The sequence below is a fragment of the Crotalus tigris genome, unplaced genomic scaffold (assembly GCF_016545835.1).
Source record: "Crotalus tigris isolate CLP2741 ecotype Arizona unplaced genomic scaffold, ASM1654583v1 scf7180000017546.9332058, whole genome shotgun sequence".
Lineage (NCBI taxonomy): Eukaryota > Metazoa > Chordata > Lepidosauria > Squamata > Viperidae > Crotalus > Crotalus tigris.
In genome coordinates this window covers 6445301-6451300 of record NW_024096465.1, presented here as the reverse complement: position 1 = coordinate 6451300, position 6000 = coordinate 6445301, and positions in this window count along the sequence as shown.

Here is a 6000-nt window from a genome sequence, read left to right as displayed (position 1 = left end):
ATACATTTGACTATAGCTTTTCAAATTAAGTGTTCACAAATAATGCTTTTATGGTCAAATGCTGAAAACACTTTTTTAATTTGAATATTTCATTTGAACTAGCCTATTTTACTGATGTCCTCACAACTATCACTTTATTAATCTTAGTTTAAAAATAATTAAGGGCACATTCTGACTGATCTATACATGATCAAACTGGGCTGTCACCACAATATAAACAATATAATACAGGGGTAGGCAACCTTGGCTCTTTTATGACTATGGACTTCAACTCCCAGAATTCCTGAGTCAGCAAGTCGTGAAAGAGCCATGGTTACCTACCCGTGATATAATACAATCATCTTGCTGATGGGTCTGAAGCTGAAGCATACAATATCATTTCAAAAGTGATAAAATGGTGCTTACAATTAGAAGGATATTAAACACAAGTTTGATTCTTAATAAATCATGTAGCTTGCCACAACATAGCAATGATCTTCCATTGCATTCTTTGGAGAAGTTTTTTTTTTCTATTTTTCAGCCTAGCCTAACCCAAAATTTTGGGATATCCCATTCAAATGCTCATATCTTGCTTAGCTTTTATGCATATTGTTCAGTGCACTTACATTTAATGTGCAGATTTTAATTATATAAATAGTACAATTTACGATACTAAGAGTTGGTAATTATTGGGAGTCCAGTGGATATAAACAGGAAATTTAATTATTTCTTTCCCAGAAAGAAATCTAAATTGTCACTAATAAGGATTCTCCTAGAAAGCAAAAGGATTCTAAAGAACAAAAAACATTTTTTACTTCATGGCTATTAGAGTTGAAATTTTCTCTTGCCATTCTGATCATTATTTGTTTATCTTTCCTGTGGATGTTATCTGCATTTTTAAAAAAACATGTTCCTTGCAAATACACATTTAATGCAGTTTGTAATAAGATCCCGACATTATGTGTTTTCTGAGGTTTCTGAAATAATTCAAACACATGTGCATATGTAAGATATATTTTGCTTCCTCTATTATAGTAAGGTGACCAAATTTTTTACAATGAAAAGGAGGACACAAATAAATTGAAGAAAAAAATATTGTAAATAAAAGAAACATTTTATTCATTGCAACAATACAGAATACACTATATAAAAACATTTGTAACAATAACATTTTATATTGTAATTATGCTTACATGCCATGCCCCTGCCCGCAGCCACCCCATCAGCACTGCTGCCCCGCTGTGTAAAGCAGGCCCCGTGGCTCCCAAAGCACCTGCTGCACCAGCTCCGGCCCCGGGGGGCAGCCCATCAACACACCCTGCCTGCAGCCGCTCCACCAGCACCACCGCCCAATCTGCGCAGCCCCATGTAGAGTGGGCCCCAAGACTCCCACAGCCGGCCACTGCTGCTCCTCACACCCCTGCCTGCAGCAGCCCCGCCGCCTCTGTCTCTTGCGCCCGCAGCCATTATTGTTCTAGCAGGGCTGAAGATCAAGAGAAAGTTACTGTGGCATCACCGCTCCAGTCTCCTCCAGGTATCTTCGGGACTAACTAGGAGATGGTGTAGTTGGGTAGTAGGGAGGGGTGCAAAGTTCCTGCCAATTCGCCTTCGTTGTAGACAACTTGCATGTGCAAAGTTTGCCGGCCGGGTGTTTTGGTGCGCTCAGCAGCAATTCCTATTGGCTTTCGAAAGCCAATAGGGGGAGTAGCACAGCTCATGCAAAAGTTGAAAAAAAAAACATCAAAAAAGGTGCCAGAACGCTGTTCTGAGCGTTCTAGGAGAAAAAAAAAACAACCCTGCACATTAATCTTCAAATATTGAAAAGGAGGACATGTAGGAGGACATTTTTCGATGGAGGACAGAACTCATAAAAGGAGGACTGTCCTCCCTAAAGGAGGACGGTTGGTCACCTTAGTTATAGGAAGAAGTATAATATCTAACAATTAGAAAGTCTTTTGACTAAGTATATCTAGTTCAAACTCTTGTGCATGACAACCAAGTCTTAGGTTAGTGGGACCAACTAATTTAGAATAACCTGGTAAGATACTTTAAATAACATAATGGCTCTAGGGTATTTATTTTATGCCCTCAATTTTTGTAGACTGAGGCATATTATTAAACTGAGAGTGTGTTAACAGCAAGGTAAAAATAAAATCATATAGTATCAACAGACAGAAAAATGTAAAATTTTTATAGAAATATCTTTTGACATCAGAGTAAATTGAAGCTGGGAATTGAGCAGCAGTGTTTTCTCAAGTTTGCATTTAACTCCTTTTGAAATGCATATATCCCATTTAAAAATAAAAAGAAACATAGATTATATTTGGAACCAATTCATTTTTGCACAGGTACCAATTATTTCAACAGTGTTTGTACTGGAGATCTTCCTAACAGATTGTGCTCAATTACTATTTTTTATTTTTAAAAATAAGCAGGGATCTGGTCTGTTCTATTTAAACACAACAGAATAAATTATGTGTTTGGATAGTGACACATAATATTCTTGAGCTGTCACTCAACTAGCAGGATCTCTTGAACCTATGGTGTCTGTTTTTCCTTCCTTTCTTCCTTCCTCCTGCTGACTGCAGCATTAAGTGTTAATGAACTGCAAACATGCAGGAGTTTAAACAAAGACAAACATCTTTCAGCCAGCCATTTGTTTTCTTTACAATTCTAAAGGGCATAAATACAGTTTAATATCTGTGAGACATCTAAAAAAAAACTGAAGTATAACGACATTATTGAACTTGAGTTTAGAAGACACATAGTTATATTGGACCATCATCACACATATCTAAAAATACTAATGAAGGTTAGAATTAAATTGGACAAAATGTTGTAGGAAAAAATAGTGTGTCACGTTGTAGACTCTTATTGTTATATCTCTTGTAACAATTGCAAGCTATTTTCTTACTTACTGTTTATCTCAATAGATAAAGGTCTATAACAATCTTTTCTTTGACAACATTACATAATCAGTATCAAAATCTATCCCAGGACCCAGACTTCCTAGGTTAAATAGAATCTGACTGTTTGATGGAATACAATTGAGTTCTCCATGCAATTTGCATTGTTAATTAATGATTTCAACTATGTTCAGCAAACCGCTTTCCAATTTCTGTTTCAATTTTCCATGTCTCTCCAGAAAGACTGTGTGGGAGGCAATGCCACATTCTCTTCAATACACTAGGCAATACCTGGATAAGCTTGTGCATTTTGAAGCCTGGGTTGGCTTTCATATCTAGTCATGTATAACGGGCAACTTTGGAATACTAATTCAGATTCAAGCACTGCCTTCTCATGATTTGAGATCCTGGCTTATAGAAAATGCATCAATGATGGCATAGTAAAACAAACTGGTTTAACAAAACTGCAAGTCTTCAATTAAGGAAGTAAAAAGAAAACAGAGTTGTGGGCACATGTAACAATTATATATTACTTTAACATTATGTATTTGTTGCCACTTGGTGTTCTGATCCAGGTCACGCAGATGCATCACCTGGGTCCACTAGCTGGGTCCACTAGTCACCAGAACAAATCCCCAAAACAGAAAGAAAGTCTAAGTCCACAAACCAGGTGCAGAGTTTGCAAAACAACATCTGTAAGCCACAATCCAGAAAAGTCCACAAAGAAAAGTATGCAAATCCAAAGACTGAAACACGAGTCAAAGCGCACAAGTCAAGTTTTCCAAAAGACAGAGGAGCGTGTGCCAAGACAAACCGTTGTTCCTGATGAACACACACTCTCCCAGCCCTAACCCTAATCCTCTGGTTAAATCACCCTGAACCTTGTGAGAGGAGGGGCACACAGTCACCTTGTGAGCAGCCTCACAGACCTCCTCTGAGCTTCTCTCGGTGCCCATTGATCAGATGGGGGAGGCAGCTGTTCCTTGTCAGACATAATCTGTTGTCTCTCATTGCCACTGTCCATCTGCAGCCAATCCTCTCTGTCCAGTCGACTACTTTCCCTAATGTTGGAAGATCCTGGGACAGCATCATCCTCTGCTCCTGGACTCTCCAGATGTTCCATCCCTGTTGGATGATCCTGGTTCTGATTCCGATTTCTCTTCTGAACATGGATCCAATGAAGCCATGATGCTTGGTTTCTGGCCGCAATTCAATGTGTATATTCAAGGTCATCATTTTTATGATCCTACGTAACACTGGATCTGGTTATCTTAGGGATAGCCTTTGCTTATATTCCTCTGTTCATCCAATGAAGTCAAATAGAGTTAATTCTTTCCAGGTTCTGTATCTGTGGGAGTCTCGCCTGACAAAGCTTCAGAAATAAGCATTTTCAGTAGCTGTCCTCCGTCTTTGGAATACACTGCCAGGACAGACCTGATCAACTTCACCTACTTTGAGCTTCAGGAAAATGTTGAAAACCTGGCAAAGGAGATTTCTATAACTGAAGGTAAAGTTCATAGCTGCCTGACATTTGCATTTTTCAATTTACATGTTTATTTTTCTTTATACTTAGTATTTTGGATGTCTTTGTTTTATTATGATAGGAGCCACTTGAGACTTTTGGGTAATAGGTAATATACAAAAAGAAAGTAAAATAAAAATATGAAATAAGTACAAGTTTCCAGGTCCAAGCCTGGTTCTGACATATGAAGTTCTTTATAGCCTTAGTCTCTTTGCATAACATCTCTTCCAAAGTGATTCCAGTGTCATGAGAGAGGTCAGGGGAATGTGGACGAGGATGGCCCCAATGCTGTGGAATGTTACAATTCCAGAGGTTTAATCACTGCCTTCTTTATTTGCTTTCCAAAAGGCTATCAAAATTGTATATTTGTGGGGTGAATATATTGTTTTGGTTTCATAAAAGGTGTGGGTTGTCAAACATGACATTTTGCACTGCTTTATTTATAGCTCATTGGACATCATGTTGTATGCTATTTTTTTTAAATTGGGTTTTTACTGGGATTAGGTTTAAGTACTGCAAACCTCTGGAATCCTGAGCTCACACAGAGTACAGGCTCCCACAGAGCAAAACCTGGCAGGATAGTGATAATCCTGTAATTCTTTTTAAAAAAACCTTCTTTGATTGTAAAATTGGATAGAAAGTTTAACTTGATTTAAAACATTTGTAACTATAAGTTTTAGTAAACCCATAGTTTATCTCTGTATGTATCCCCTTCTATAGGCAAGAGGTTCAACTTAATACCATTTAAAATAACATAATATTAATGATACACTGTAATGCTAATGTATACCATCTTTTTCTTAGCTGACATCCCCCATATGTGCTGGGACTTCAACTTCCAAACTTCCTAGACATAGTAGCCACTAATCACACTGTCTGGGATACACAGTCCCAGCACATCTGCAGTATGCTGATTGGAGAAGACTGCTATATGCTGTTATAAAGGAACAAACTCAATGAATACAAACTCAATTTACACCTGAATAAACATGCAAAGAACTAATTAAATATTTCAACTTCCTTGGCTTCTATCTACTCCCCTACCACTTCTGTGGATGGATGGAGAATTTATGTTTCCAGTTTGGTAGTCTATTCCTTGCTGCATTTAACATGCAAAGATAAAGTTTTCTAAAAAGTTAAAAGATCTATCCACAATGGCTCCCAGCTGAAATTAGTTAAAAGAAAATTGTGGATAGAACTGCCATTTTTTCACTAATTCATGCTTTTTGTGAGCAAAAGGTCTTGCCTCTACGACAGAACCCTACAGAGAAAATTAATGAGCCCCTAGCAGTCACTGAGTGTAAATGGTAGTATTTTTCAGCTGTTCATCTGACTAAAAAAGGAAACTTTAGAAATGATGCTCATATAATTTAAGGATAATTTGGCCAAGAAAGTCTAAAAAGATAGCTATGCAGAGGAAATCTTGGAATTATGATATATAAATCACTTCGATGTTTCCAGATTTCAGACTATAGATATAACTTTTCAATTCTAATGAGTTTGCAATTATTTTTTCCTGCCAATATTGAACTCAGGAATCCAATTATGCAGTAAAGTTCAGACAATTAAACAGTAAATACCAATAAGAAAACA